General features: G+C 32.1%; 1 long non-coding RNA gene across 1 annotated transcript; it reads right to left on the minus strand.

Annotated features, from left to right (window-relative positions):
* Positions 1-8569: 8569 nt before the first annotated feature.
* Positions 8570-8988, minus strand: LOC143199049 (uncharacterized). The gene is made up of 2 exons (XR_013006334.1): positions 8848-8988; positions 8570-8775 (listed from the first exon to the last, which is right to left on the minus strand). It is a non-coding gene; the product is annotated as an uncharacterized LOC143199049 (long non-coding RNA).
* Positions 8989-15817: the final 6829 nt, after the last annotated feature.

Raw genomic sequence — 15817 nt, forward strand, 5'->3', positions numbered from 1 at the left:
AAGTATCTATAGTAATAATCATTGATCCTTGTTATATTTCCAGTATATTTTTAATTTCACCCTTATCATTGCAAATTGGTTACTCAGGTACGTCACCCGACCACCTTGACATCAAGATCTCGCACCGTTATTTGCTTTATTTATTGTGCCATTTATTGAGTAACTAGTTATTATACCATATATTTAATCTCTGCTTTTATTTAAGATGTTGCTTTATATTGTTTTATTAAATATAATTTTGATTTTACACCCTGGGTTTAAAATTACCCCCAGGTCAGTTTAAAATACATTGTTTGACAACACAGAAATATTTTTTTAGTCACATCACGTAAACTTTTATTTTTCACCACTACTAAATCAACATCACCTTTATCTGAACAGATCGTTCCGTGTACATTCTTAGAGAATCACAAAGTCCATCAAGATCACGATACGGTCAGCTACTGCCGAAATATCTTCATAACAAGACAATTATACCATATCGTTTCAACTCAGCTCGCAACCGGTGACCTAAACGAAGTTGACGGCATGATCCGTTGCGAGAGATGAATAAAAATACGACGCGGCTAGACGAAAAGACTTTCTAGACAACGGCGAAGAAGGTCTTTACATACATTAAGCGAGATAATGGGGCTCGGACGCACTTTCTTCATTGAGATAATGTTCAATGTTTGGGCGTCGTGACGGGCTTTATAGTGGACGTTAAATGCAAATCGTTTCAGATTAAGTAGAGCCGTAAAAGTGGTAGAACCGAATTCCTACTTCTATTGAGACGTTTTTAATAGTGAAAAATGGTTTTCTAGTAATTTATAGCACGCCAGTGCATTAAAGTGGCGTAATGATTTATGACGGTCTATTTCAGACGGATACATCAAATAAATTGGCGCTATTTAATTTTCATTTGGAATTGAAATGTCTTTTGATTGAAACCAAAACTATTATGCATATATATGAACATGGCTTATTCAAATAATATGTTTAAACGTTACTTAAAATAATTTGTATATAAATCTAAATAAATCAATATAAAAAATTTAATATATTAAACAAATAAAAATATAGATCAAAATAAATGATATAACAGCTACTTACACAATAAATAAAAAATAAAGAAATAAAAATATACATCAAAATAAATGATATAGCCGCTACCTACACAATAAATAACAAAATATATAAAGTAAATTCTAAGCCTGAAAGATCTTGGTGTCCAAGTGGTAGTGTGACTTATATCAGATATGCTTAGTACAATCTTAATTTACATATTAATTTACTACTACTGTTCTGTTGTACTTGAATTAATATACAAACAAGACGTGTATGTGCAGTACAGTAGCTTGACTTTGTGTCCACTATTTCTCTAACTTGACGTTTCCAGTTTAACCTACCATTGAAATATATTCCGAGGTATTTGGCTGATTCTGTTTCAAGAAGGTTTTTAAGCATAATTATTCGAATAACCTTAAGATATTACGGAACAAAGTTCAGTCTTAAACCGGCATTGAATTATATTGAATATATTGAATTATATCGCATAATATATTATATTGAATTGAACATGTTGAACATACATGTCAACACAATATTCCTTTATTATGAAAACGTACCTGTGCAACCAAACGTTCTATGACAAGGATGAAATTAAAAATACTTATGAAATAGACCAAGCATCAATGATTATCACGACCGATTCTTCACGAAGGGATAAATAATTATACCGACTAGTGATTGTACTGATAATGGATGATATCTATGATGACAATGACAATGAAAGTCAATAGCAAAGACGGAATAACCACGTTTGTTAATAATAATCTTAGTCCATAATAGTCAATAATAATGACAGACAACCATAACAGATAATATGCTATAGATAAATAAATAAGTTACGATAAAGTATAACATCTGCATACAATACGAATGGAAGACAACACGATACGAATCAGCTTCTACCCTAATACTAACAATAATGAACATTCAATGAGATCAAGGGAAACAGGCCAAATCCTACCAAGATGACTAAAACCACAAAATCACAAATAATCAACACTCTTGCTGTTGTGCACTCACTCCTAGGGGTGTCGGCTGCCGAAAAATATATTGATATATCGGCCAAAAATATCGATATTATCTAAATATTTTTAAAGTATTTTTATATTTTAAGAAATATATTTAATTTTATTTGAAAAACAAACAAATTCACCATTTTATGAAACCCAGTTTCGGCAGACAAAACACAATAAAATCTATAAAGTAAAATAGGCTCTGAGCATCGGATGAACAAATGAGCTATTTATGAAGTTCTAACGTTAATTTGACATGTTTAATTTATTCGCTGACCACTTACCTCTTTAGAATCTACCATGAGGCGTTAACAATGCTGTGATGAACTTGATTTTGGTAAGTTTGGATCATATGAATAATGGATCTTTGTGAAGTGACCGTAAGTCCATATTGACTTCAAAATTTGTTTATATAATAATAATTTATTGTGCAATGATAATTCAAATTGCCGTTCAAGCAACCATCTAAGTCTTTTAAGAATCATACAAAGTTTTGCTCGTTTCTTTTGCTTGGCTTCCAGTGTCATGCCCAAATATTTTATTGTTTGCAAACATAATTACTCTTAAATAATCTATCACCGCCATGTTGTCTATTTTTTGTATGTACATCTGGTTATTATCCTCTATATATCTTCTTTAGCCAACTTACCATTCCCCTTATTAATGTTATTGATAGCTCATTGATGCTCCCTGTATTCTATTTACAGTTACAGCTTGGGCCAAATCTAAGTAGAGCTGAACAAATTTTATTTTATTCAAAATTTGTCTCAATTACATTCGTAATATGATGTTCCTTTTGAAATTGCAGCCGGAATAAATTGCGGTTCTTCAAAAACTAGTTTGAGTAATTTTAAGAATAACTCTTTGGGCGATTTACCTGGTTTAGATAGTACAAGAATTTCCGCAATATTTCACTTTATATGCACATATTACAATCACAGGTTAGCGTTAAATATATGAGAAAATTTTATTATGTAATTTCTGGCAAGCTGTTTAAGTACTTGGCCACTTATTAGACCATACCCTGAAGAATTTTTGATACCAAATAGTTTATTAGCCATTTAAGCTAACAGAATATTTAAAGAAATCCAAGGTAATATAACCTCTTAGTAAATGTGTACAATAAAAACGTAATAGCCGAAAAAAACCACATCCTATCGAAAATGTTTTAACAGCATTTAAACACAATGACGTATAAATGATAAGATAGAACTGTATTAAAAAACGTAAAATTTAAATAATGCCGATAAATCTAGCCGGCGGTGCAATTCATCAACAAGTTGAACGACCTGGAAAACATTATTTAGGAATTACTTTATCATCTCCCATTTTCGATTTCGTTTGTCGAATTTAGTCGTTTTCTGATGGAGACCTGAAGAATAAGCTATTGGTTTTATCGGCTCTAAGATATTGAAATAGTTGTACCTCTGTAACCGAGGTGGTCCTAATGAAAGTGTGGGTGTGGTATAAAGCGGAGATCGGTAAAATCAATCATACGACAGTGACGTCCAAATAAGGTGATGTTGCAATATAACGTAATATATATACAGTAATAAATCCACGTTATTTTTAGTTGTATCTACGGCAAGCGAAATGTTAGCAATACTCATTTCGGTTACTGACATTAAGCTTCAAAACTACACGTGTTATATTTTGCGAAAGTAATACCGTTATAGATTTATACCTTTTTGAGAATATTAAGTTTCGTGTCTGAAAACGGGCATTTGCGGCACGCATTATTTTTCTCATTTATTCCAAAGAATGAAGCCACTGAAAGTCATCGTCAAAACAAAGAACGATCTGGTAGACAGAAAAGGTTTCAAAATGCAAAACAGCAAGCGTTATTGGACAAAGACCCAAAGCAAACTCAAAAATAATTGGCACAAGGGTTAAATGTGGCCCAAGAAACGATTAGTGACCGATTACGAGCAATGGGTAAAATACAAAAGATGGGAAGGTGGATGCTACGTTAATTGAATGACAGTTCAAAGAACAAAATGTTTTTTTGGGATGGCATCCAACACACCTCTACCAGAATTACCTAGATATTATTTTCATCAACATCAACCCATAGCTGACGCTTGGAGAAAGTATCTACTTAGCGTATCTAACCAACACACTGCTGTTAATATCCTAGAGCCAAGAATGTTCGAGTCACGACGTCAAGGATATATTTAGCTAAGTTATCTTTAAAATCAATTCGTCATAATGCGATTACTATTACCAATATTTTAAGACAATTAATTGAATTGGAATTAAAAACCTTAACTAAAAATACAAAAACTTTTATCAATAGATACTTATTATGTTGTTCAAATTCACTAATGTATTTTTATTCCCCACTAAATAACTCAAAATAATATAAATCAAAGCTTTTAACTGAAGCATTGAAAACATTAATGAAAACGAAAGAAACAAAATAAATTTGATGTGAAATATAATAACATATATTTCAATATCGAAGTAATATTATCGATATAATAATAGCACATATTATTGAAGTGTTTGCTTTGCATTTGGTTTTTTCACACAACCAATGTTTTTTAAATGTGTATCTTGTCTGGATTATTATATTGTAACTTCATATTTTTCATCTAGTAGCATCTATGAATATTCTCCAAATATATACAGTATTGTCTGCAACAGTATGAGTACCAGTTACATATTCTTACCAAATACACATCACATTTTTTAAGAATGATATTAATATTAACATATACAAACTTTCAGGTCATCAGGTTCTCCGTATTTCTTGGAATATCCAAAGGAGGCTTCATCACAACTACTTAGGCCAATAAATGGCATATGATCATATATACATTATATTCATATTCGCTCTAATGTGTTAATTTCTTCGATTACCAATATAAAACTAGTATTTTATTATTTTCTGAACTTCAGAACTACATCAAATTTTCACAATCATAACAAGTCTATTAAAAAGTCAAACGGCCTGACACATAGATGGCGCTATTAGAATTAAATCCATATATTTTTTAGTTAGCCCTAAGCCTCAAAAGATGCGTGTATAAATTTGACAGATGTCGGATCATTAGATTATGAATTATAGCATTTTGAGTGAAGCAACATTTATTATGTTTTGTATTTGTTGTTGTTACATTTGTTATATGTTGGAGCAAAAACTTGGCTTGATGCTAAGTTTCCGGACACTCCCCCAGAAAAATCAATTATCAAGGATTGGTATGCTAAGTTTAGACGTGGTGAAATAAGCACTGAAGACGGTGAACGCAGTGGACGCCCAAAAGAGGTTGTTACCGACGGAAATATTTTAAAAATCCACAAAATAATTTTGAATCACCGTAAATTAAAATTGAATGAAATAGCAGACACTCTAAAGATATCAACTGAACGTGTACATCATATCATTCACGAATATTTGGGTATGTGCAAAGTGGGTGCCGCGCGAGCTGACTTTTGACCAAGAACAACGACGAGTTGATGATTCGGAGCAATGTTTGAAGATGATCAAGCGTGTTAAACCCAAGTCTTTGTGTCGAGATGTGACAATGGATGAAACATGGCTCCATCGTTTCACTCCGAAGTCCAATCGAAAGTCATCCGAGTGGACTGCACACGATGAACCCGCACCAAAGCGTGGGAAAATACAACAGTCAGCTGGCAAGGTCAAGGTATCATTGACTACCTTGAAAAAGGAAGGACCATCAACAGTGACTATTATATAGCGTTATTAGACCGTTTGAAGGACGAAATCGCCAAAAAACGGCCGCATTTGAATAAAAAGAAAGTGCTGCTTCACCAAGACAATGCACCGTGTCACAAATCAAAGAAAACGATGGAAAAAATCCAATGATCTGGCCCCCAGCGATTATTTTTTGTTCTCAGATCTCAGAAGAATATTCGTCGAATGAAGAGGTGATCGCAGAAACTGAGGCCTATTTTGAAGCAAAGGACAAATCGTACTACAAAAATTTTATTTCCCTTGAAGGAAATTATGTTGAATAAAAAAAAATTTGCCAAAAAATATGCTTTACTCTGGTAGGCCGGGCACTTTTCAATTGACCTGTTACTCGGGCGTCTATCCGTTTAACTAGGCATTTAGCCGGGTATGTTCTTTCATAATATGTTAATTAATAATATTTGATTAATATATTATTTGAGGGTAATCCCGCTATTGTGAATGTCTGCGTCGTATCTTTTCAAAAGAATATTTAGTGTTTCGCATTATCAATATTTAAACCTCTCTCGGTTGGAGTCCCCCATGGTATTATTTTGGGGCCATTCCTATATCTGATCTACTATATCCCTATAAAAATAACATTGGGAAGAGTCAACAGAATCTAGAACAATAAACATGAACTAGAGTTTACAATGTATTTTTGATAGCCGGTCGAAAGTACGTTATTAATTTAACTTGAAATTTTGATGAGCATGTTTTTGATGCCTGCCCCGGCATCATTTGACTTCTTCGACAACGTATCTGTATTTATTATCATTCGCGCTTCTGCATCGAAATTTCGTATAACGTCTTCCTCGTCCGTGGATTACTTAGATGATAATGTATTGTTCATTTTTTCTTCCCTGTTATTAGATACGTACTTTCGACCGTGGTATGGAAAAAAAGGTTTTTTTCTTATATTTAAGAAATATATTTTAATAAATCGATTTTCCTAGTTTAGAGGCGTGATAGCCAGTTAAAGATATACATTTTATCTTCGACTTACATTATATAACGTTTCCAGCTCGGTTGTGTATATTTCTTTATAAGGCTCATGTATCATTATCAGATACTCTTTTGATAGTAATCTATTCAGATAAGCTTGGACATCGAATCGCCAGAATGAGCGTGACTCATTAATAAAAGTCTATTTTTGAACGGTTAGGAAAGGCGGCATTGGAATAATTGTGACTAACTATTTTAATTGTTATTGCAATTAAGAGGGGCCTTGACCAAATTTCGCGAACTAATGAGCAGCAGGGAACCGCAGTAGTTCAACTACTGCTTCATCGCATCACTGATACGCAATTTATCAGGTTAGTATATTTGGATGTTTCAACAGTTTGTTGGTCCGGTGTTTATAAATGAATTATTCATGTTCCCTAATGATGTTTCATTAACATAGTATGCTAACGCTTGGTCCGTTATCTATTGTTTTTATCGACTATATTAGTAATTCGGGTTTGGTTTTGTTTTAATTTAATAATAGAGATTATCAGGCATGACACGAAAGGCAAGCCTACTGCGGATATCAATTATACGCATAAAGGAAGGAGAAAAAAATCGTGTGCCGGTGAATGGACGCTGAAGAACGTTTTTAAGAAGCTTTTTATGCTTTTAAATTCTTATTTTCTTTCTACAATTATTGTCATATTTCAACCGATCTATAAATTACTTTATATAATTAAACCTTCCCATTGATGAAAACAACATGAAAATCTGTTCAGTTTTAAATATACATTAACTAAGATTCATAATGAATTTTAAACTATTACAATATATATATATATATATATATATATATATATATATATATATATATATATATATATATATGTATATATATATATATATATATATATATATATATATATATATATACGTCATCTTAATTTAGAACGTCAAAATGGTGCAATGTTGCCGTATCAACACCTCAGTTTTACTATATCTTGTCTTTGACCTGATAGGTCAATTGAAAAGACCCCGGCCTACCATAGTAAAATACATTTTTTGCCAAAATTATTTTTTTTTATTCAACATAATTCCATTCCGATTAGAACGACCCTTCAACTTTTCGATACAATTTTTGTAGTACGATTTGTCCTTTGCTCCAAAATAGGCCTCAGTTTCGGCGGTCACCATCATTATCATTAGATGAAAATTTCTTTTTGCGAGCATCCTTTTGAGATCTGAGAAGCCCAATTCATGGATTTTTGACGTGGTGCATTGTCTTGGTAAAGGAGCACTCTCTATTTCTTCAAAAGCAGCCGTTTCCTACGATTTCGTCCATTAAGCGGTCCAATAACGCTATATAATAGTCGCTGTTGATGGTCCTTCCTTTTTCAAGGTAGTCAATGAAAATTATTCCATGCGCATCCCAAAATACAGACTCCATAACCTTGCCAGCCGACTATGGAGTGGAGTTTAGTGAATCATTTTGTGGATTTTTTAAATGTTTTCGTCGGTAACAACCTCTTTTGGGCGTCCACTGCGTTCACCGTCTTCGGTGCTCATTTCACCACGTTTAAACTTAGCATACCAATGCTTGATGGTTGATTTTCCTGTAGTAGTGTCCAGAAACTTGGAGCGAAGCCAAGTTTTTGCTTCAACTGCATTTTTTCCCTTCAAAAAGCAATATATTATCAACACGCGCAACTGCCAAATTTATACACGCAGCTTTTAAGTGTTAGGGCTAACTAAAAAACATATGGATTTAATTCTAGTGACGCCATCTATTTGTCAGGCCGGGAACTTTTCATTTGACCTATTATAATAAAATTCTAATCTAAATAAAATAATGAAACAAAAATATTATCAAATATAATTTACTTTAACGTTATAGTACATCTAATGCATAAATTATCGAATAATTTAATCAACAGTTAATTACATATACACCAAAAATAATGTATAGTTTAGAGTTGTTTTATTATATTTACTTTGAACACTTTTCTTCACCACCCATGAGGTAGAGTTCTAGGCATATTTTTCTATGTAGTGGTATCCTCTGAATGCCTAATCCACGTAATGAACATTTGTATATCCAAGTAATCTATTTTACTTTCATTAGAGAGATTTCATATTTACCTTTTTTGTTTACTTCCTGTTTCCGTCGATGGTATTTTCTTATCAAATCAGTTTGATATTACTGTATTTTTTTATTTCTTCTGTTACTACCTGTGTACAGCATTCTTGATAAAATTATTCACTGAATTCTCTCTAATATATTTACCGTATCTACAAAACAGTTAGTATTAATCCTTTGCTCATACATTCTAACGTAATGCTATGTATAATTCTGAACAATTACATACTTATCTATGCATATAAATCGTTCACAATCTACAATAGAATTTTCTACATTATCGTATATTAATTATTACTCACCTTTAGTTGTTTCCAGTCTCATCACCCTGTCATGGAAATTGTCAGCATTGAGTCATATACCCACATTCAGAAAATGTAATTCAAGTGAATAACTAAGCTGTTAATTTCTAATCTATTTAACATTTGTTCTCAATTTCATCGTTTGTCAATTTGTTCTTGAATGTGTCTGATTGAGTTCATCCAAACCGAAGGTGTTATTAACCATTCCTGTTTCCAGCACAAAGAAAAATATATGTTATGACTACTAAAACCTCATCAATTGTTATTCCAACGTTTACCTTTCTCCATCAACTTTTATTGTCTTAACACTATTTTTATTATCATCTTGCAATGAGTGACCCAATGTCCTTTTCTGAAATATCTATGTCATAGCTCTAAGCTATCTATGGATACTTTCCACACAGTTTCCTCTGAAATAATTGGATCAAATTATGTTATATTGAAAAAACTACAAACTGTTTTTATATGATTGATCTCTGATACAGCTAACAAGCTGATCTTGATTTGTCACCCGCTTCATATGAGGACCTTTTTTTTCGGTAAATCTAAGCTGATATTTCTCATTTTTTGAGATATTTTAATGAATGTGCCCGTACTAATATTAAGTTCAGCTAAAATATTTTTAATAAAACCCGCAACGTATGTTCAAAACTTCTTTACTACTACTTTCTTCTTCTACACTGCTAAATGGATAAGCTTTTTGTTCTTTCAACTTTTGTTCCTGTTCACATATCTGTACATATAGCTCAAATAAATCAATAAATCAAATATGGTGAACATACGATAAGTCACAGACTATTGAATTACTGGAAATACCTTTAGGCTTTTAGCCATTGTCAGATATTACAAAATAGTATATTATTTTAATTTTTAAAGAAGAAACATACTTATGTAATTATCGTAACCTTTTATATTAAATTGTCTTTAAGATTTATAATGTAAATAACTTATGAAATGCTTTCTTTTGCTTTAAAATTGTGAAATAATCATTATAGTTCATATAAAATTTTGAATAATAATAAATTTACCACTCAGCGGTGATAAAACCTCAGTTTCTTCTCCTGGACTGATTAAATCAATTATTCCAATCACGAATCGAAAATCCTGTCAGTTATTTATGTCTCTTTGTTGTGAGGTAGGCGTTTGGTATTCGATGGCCCCGTTTCGACGTCTTCGGAGCGAATCATCCTCGACGAACGCCCTGCTAATAATATGCAGAGAAGACGCGCATTTTAACATCGCGGCAATTGTTAGTCACCGAGTTATGTCATCGATATTTTAATTGTTTCATTTATATCACCGACAGATAATACGTGGACGAAATTACGATCACCAGCGAATAATTCATTCGTTGACCGTATTAGAAAGCTTATGGAGATTAGTCATCAATAGTAGTTGACTTTTGACTAATATTTCCTTATCAAACACGCGGAATGATAACAGGACGCGAGGATTTCGGTTCCCTATATGTTTTATGCAAATGTTTAAACGGTCTGTTGACAAAACGGAAAGATATTTTGGCAATGAATATACGATGAATGATAATACTAGTAGTGAGTACGGTGACTAACACGTTTTAGTAAATGTTTTACTATTAAGCTCTGTTTATTTTTAGAAACCGTCATGTCATAGGCTATAACGTGATTATAATATTCCTTTTTAAGTTTTAATTAATTAACAGTAGTCATGCAAGTCTACTAAATACTACGGACTAGAAATCTACGGCCTAGAAACAACCTTTTTATTAGTAATGTAGCGAATTGAGGCATGTCGAATTTTACATCGTGGAATAACGGTCTACAAAATACCCAGAAATATAATCCCAGATGTTGAACACGGGTGGGGTGCCAATTGGAACCCGACACCGAATAGCTGGCGGCAACCCCGAGACGTTTATCTGGGATATTACTGAAGGGTATTTCGGTCATTCAGTGTTCAACCCTCGTTTGGTTAAGACGTGCCACCATCGACTGCCCAAGCCTCGTCTTCAGGTAACTCCGCTGCCATCCGTTTTATTTATTTGTATTTTCACATTTTTTATTTTGCCAATAAATAACGGTCACATTATGTAAACACCACTGTTTCATTTCGATTTACCTCCATTCACCGAGCCACATCATTTTACCCTAAAGTAATTTTATTATTTATTTATTAATTGCATCTCACATTATATATGCTTAGTACAATCTGTTTTGTTATACTTTTATTAATACACAAGCAAGGTGACTACGGGATTGATACAACAGTAAGTATTTCCCAAATTAAAATAAAACTAATCTACTTAAGCTAAAGTTAAAAATACACTTACACTTTAACAATTTCTCAAATAATTTTGATATCGCATGTAGAAGCGAAATAGGCTTGTAAGATCCAAATTGTTCTGCTGGTTTGTCAGGTTTTTTAAGCATAATTATTCGAGCAATTTGTAAATTTTTTTGAGCTACTATCCATTTTGGTTCTTCAAACATATATAAAAAACAGTGTATTCTTAATCGTGACTCTTAAAATGTATTTTTGTATTTTAATTGAAAAATTTCTTATTATCTTCCTGCTGAAAAAAAAGATTAAACCTATTATATAAAGAAAAAGCCTAATACCTACACATCAGTTTGGATTTGTTAACAAATATTCGACGATTAACCAGCTGCATAGAATAACAAATGTAATTTAAAAATCCTATGGAGGAAAAAGCCAGTGACAATATAAATAATTGGACCCAGGCTTGGAAAATAAATCCGCTGAAAGGAACATGTAAAAAAGAAAAGGAAAGGACTGGAATTAAAATATAGGAAAATATATTGGTTAATTGGAATGAAATCACAATTAATATAAATATAATACTAGTTTTCCAGTACAAAACCCTGAGGTGTAGTGTAGGTGCACCGAGATATTACACGACTGATTACTTACATCAAGACTTTCACATACCGACTGTCACTAAGGAAATCAAGAGAAATACAAGATATTCTCATATCAATACCGAATACAACTCTTAAATAACACCTGAAGAGGACACAGACTCAAAAAAATCAAACCATTTGATCTTGTGTAATGTAGTGTAGTCAGGTGCATTTAATAGAAAAACAGTAGTGCTAATACATAAACATTATTACACCAGAGAATCAGATAGGGCCGATGAGGCCTCCTAAATACATACCTAGATTTAAGTTAACGTAAAGACAATCTCTAGGTTATTGGGCAACAAGGCCTAGTAATAATGTAATAAATAAATTTAAAAGAAGTTATTATATGGACAGTTTTCTAAATTTATTTGAAATAATATTGCAATTAATTGGTCAATGGAAACAACGTGGCTGTTTTCAGTAACTATTGTTATTCTTAAGACAAAAGGAAATGTTTATCTATCATATCTATTAAACTAAAGGAAAGTAATATTGACATAGAAGCTGAAAATTCGATGATTGAATTAGTCACGCCGAAAGGGTTAACCAAAGTTATTAAAATTGACATTAACCCCAGGAAATCACCAGGCTACGATTTAATAACAGGAGAATTACTGCAAAAACTACCAAGAAAGGGAATTATAAAACTCACCAACTTGATCAATACAGCATTTAGATTAAAACATGTCCCAGACATTTGGAAGATGGCGGAAATTATAATGATCCCAAAACCTGGGAAGTCAGCAAACGAAATAAAAGCCTATAGACCTATATCACTGCTACCAGTAATATCTAAGGTTTTTGAAAAACTTCTGTTGAAAAGAATAAAACCGATCATAGAGAGAAAAAACCTAATACCAACACACCAGTTTGGGTTTATCAACAAGCACTCAACAATTGACCAGGTCCACAGAATAACAGATGTTATTGAAAAAGCCTACGAAAGTAAAAAAGTATGCTCAGCTATATTTTTAGATGTAGTACAAGCTTTCGATAAGGTTTGGCATGAAGGCCTTGTTCATAAACTACAGAAAATGCTACCAAAACAACACACTGAACTATTAAAATCATATCATACATTACAACCAGAATGTTTAGAGTCAAACAAGAAGAAGCTTACTTTACAATAATGGAAGCTAAACCAGGTGTATCACAAGGAAGTGTACTGGGACCATTGCTTTATCTACTTTACACTTGTGATATACCACAAACGGAAAATATTACGATGGCTACATTTACTGATAATACTGCGACTATAGCTGTCGGAGACAATAGTGAAGAAGCCTCACGAAAATTACAACAGACAAGTGACAATATAAATAATTGGACACAAGCTTGGAAAATAAGAATTAATGAAAGTAAATATGTACATGTGCAGTTCACCTATAAACAGACCGTACAAGCACCCATAACATTAAATAATACTATCATTCCATATAGCAACAACGCTAAATATCTCGGAATGAATCTCGATGCAAAACTTCGCCGGAAGGAACATATAAAGAAGAAAAGAAAAGAACTGGAATTGAAATATAGGAAAATGTACTGGCCAATTGGAAGAAAATCACAATTATCAGTACATAATAAATTGCTATTATATAAGCAAATACTAAAACCTATATGGACATACGGAGTTCAATTATAAGAATGTTTTGCAAAGTGTAACATAAATCAAATACAAATTTTTCAGAACAAAGTCCTGAGAGATATTGTGGGTGCACCCAAATACTATAGGACTGATTACCTACATCGAGACCTTCAGATACCCACAGTCAGTCAAGAAATCAAGAGAATTGCAAGGGGACATGAGGAAGGACTCCATTCTCACACGAATAATGAAATATTACAACTATTGGATGCCACCAGAATAGAACACAGACTCAAAAGAGTTAAACCATCCGATCTTGTGTAGTGTTGTGTAGTGAGGTACATATGTTAATATATATAGCAGTGACATGTATAAACATTATTTCACCAGGGACTGAGATAGGGCCGATGGTTCCTCCAAGTTATATACCTAGATTTAAGTTATTATAAAGACAAATTGTAGGTTAGACGAAAACGACTAGTAACAATATATTAACTAAATAAAAACAAATATCTATTAAAAACATCTAAACATTCAATAGACATTTCAACGGATATAGTAAAATAACAAAATATATTACTTTTTTTTTTCAAATATAAAACAGCAGCTGGAAACAAAAAATAAAATACTTTTGGTATAAAATTCCCTAACAATAAAACTAGCAATGTCTCAAAGCAATGTAAAAAATGAGAAAAGCAGATGGTCAAAGACCCAGTCAAGAAGAAAATGCCCTCTGAGTATTTATTATACCGGCGTAACAACGGACTCCGGCTGGACAATTTTCGATCGTCGAGCTTGGTTTATGTCCCAGTTCAATTCTTCGATGTCTAGTTCATCGGTCACACCCACCACCGTGACTTTGTTGTTCGTTACTTCGTGACCATTATACGTGCGTAGTAAACTTGAACTGAACGCCTACACTTTAACATTGGCTCTAATTGAATAAGCTCTTTGGTCTGGATTAAATTATAGCGTATTTAATGAAATTTATTTTGAAAACAATTAGTACATATTAGGAAAGTTAATTTTTGTTATTAAAACAGTTATGTATCATGGATTAGTCATAATATCAATTTCAACTAAAAAGTATTAAAGTGGTGTAGTTATATTGGTGAAGATATTATATAGCAGTAACGATAATAAAAATACTTCATTACAGAATTACTACAAACAATCATTCAATAATTTACCAGCTATATAGAATCAAATACATTATGACAAAGCATACGAAGATAAAAAACTTTGTTCAGCTAAATTCTTGGACGTAGCGCAAGCCTTTCAAAAAGTCTTAAGTCTAAAGGAATTTTAGAATTAAACAAGAAAAAGATTACTCAACAATGAAAAAAACAAAAGCAAGTGAAACAATAAGTGCTGTAACTCTTGGACAACACTGAGCTAGGACGCAGACTCAAGAGCACTACTAAATGGTAAAAACACTGAAATTGTACACTCTTATATTATTAGAAAATAAGTAAGGGCCGATGGGTCTTTCTAGATATACCTAGTTTTAAGATACTGCAAAAACAATTTAAAAATTGGTCGGTAACGACTAGTAATAATATATCAAAAAGAACAAAATTAGTTCCATTAAACAAAATATTATTGAGAAGGTAATATAAAATAAATTATTTGAAATGCTGACATTTATAATAAAATTAACCTTACATCAATAGATCATGAAATTATCATGTTATTTTATTATTTACTAGTATGCGTTTCATCATCACTAAAATAATATAATAAAAGCTTTTAACTGAGGTACTGGAAACATTAATTAAAACGAAATAAACAAAACAAACTTTATATTAAAAGCGGAAAATTGCAATATTTAAGCAACAACATCGGTATATGATGTATATTCACATATTATTAATATATCTTTGTATTTAGTTGTTTCATACCACCAATGCGCCCTAAATGTACTGTATGTTTGTATTCTTTTCTTGCAACTTTATGTGTTTCATCTACATTCTTTACGTACACCAAGCATGTACAATATTGTATGTAATTGTGCCAGTATCCATTCCTAAAATAACATTTTCAAACGTATAAGAATTTTTATTCAGATTTTAACTTTAGTTATACGTTTTCGAGTGGATTTTGTATACAAACTGATAGTTAATATGATCAACATATATTCATAAAATCAGTCGTCTTAGCTTTACTATATTTTTTAATA

Source organism: Rhynchophorus ferrugineus, unplaced genomic scaffold, assembly GCF_030347505.1.
Source record: "Rhynchophorus ferrugineus isolate W39M unplaced genomic scaffold, kcgeb_rfMv2 rfM6, whole genome shotgun sequence".
NCBI lineage: Eukaryota > Metazoa > Arthropoda > Insecta > Coleoptera > Curculionidae > Rhynchophorus > Rhynchophorus ferrugineus.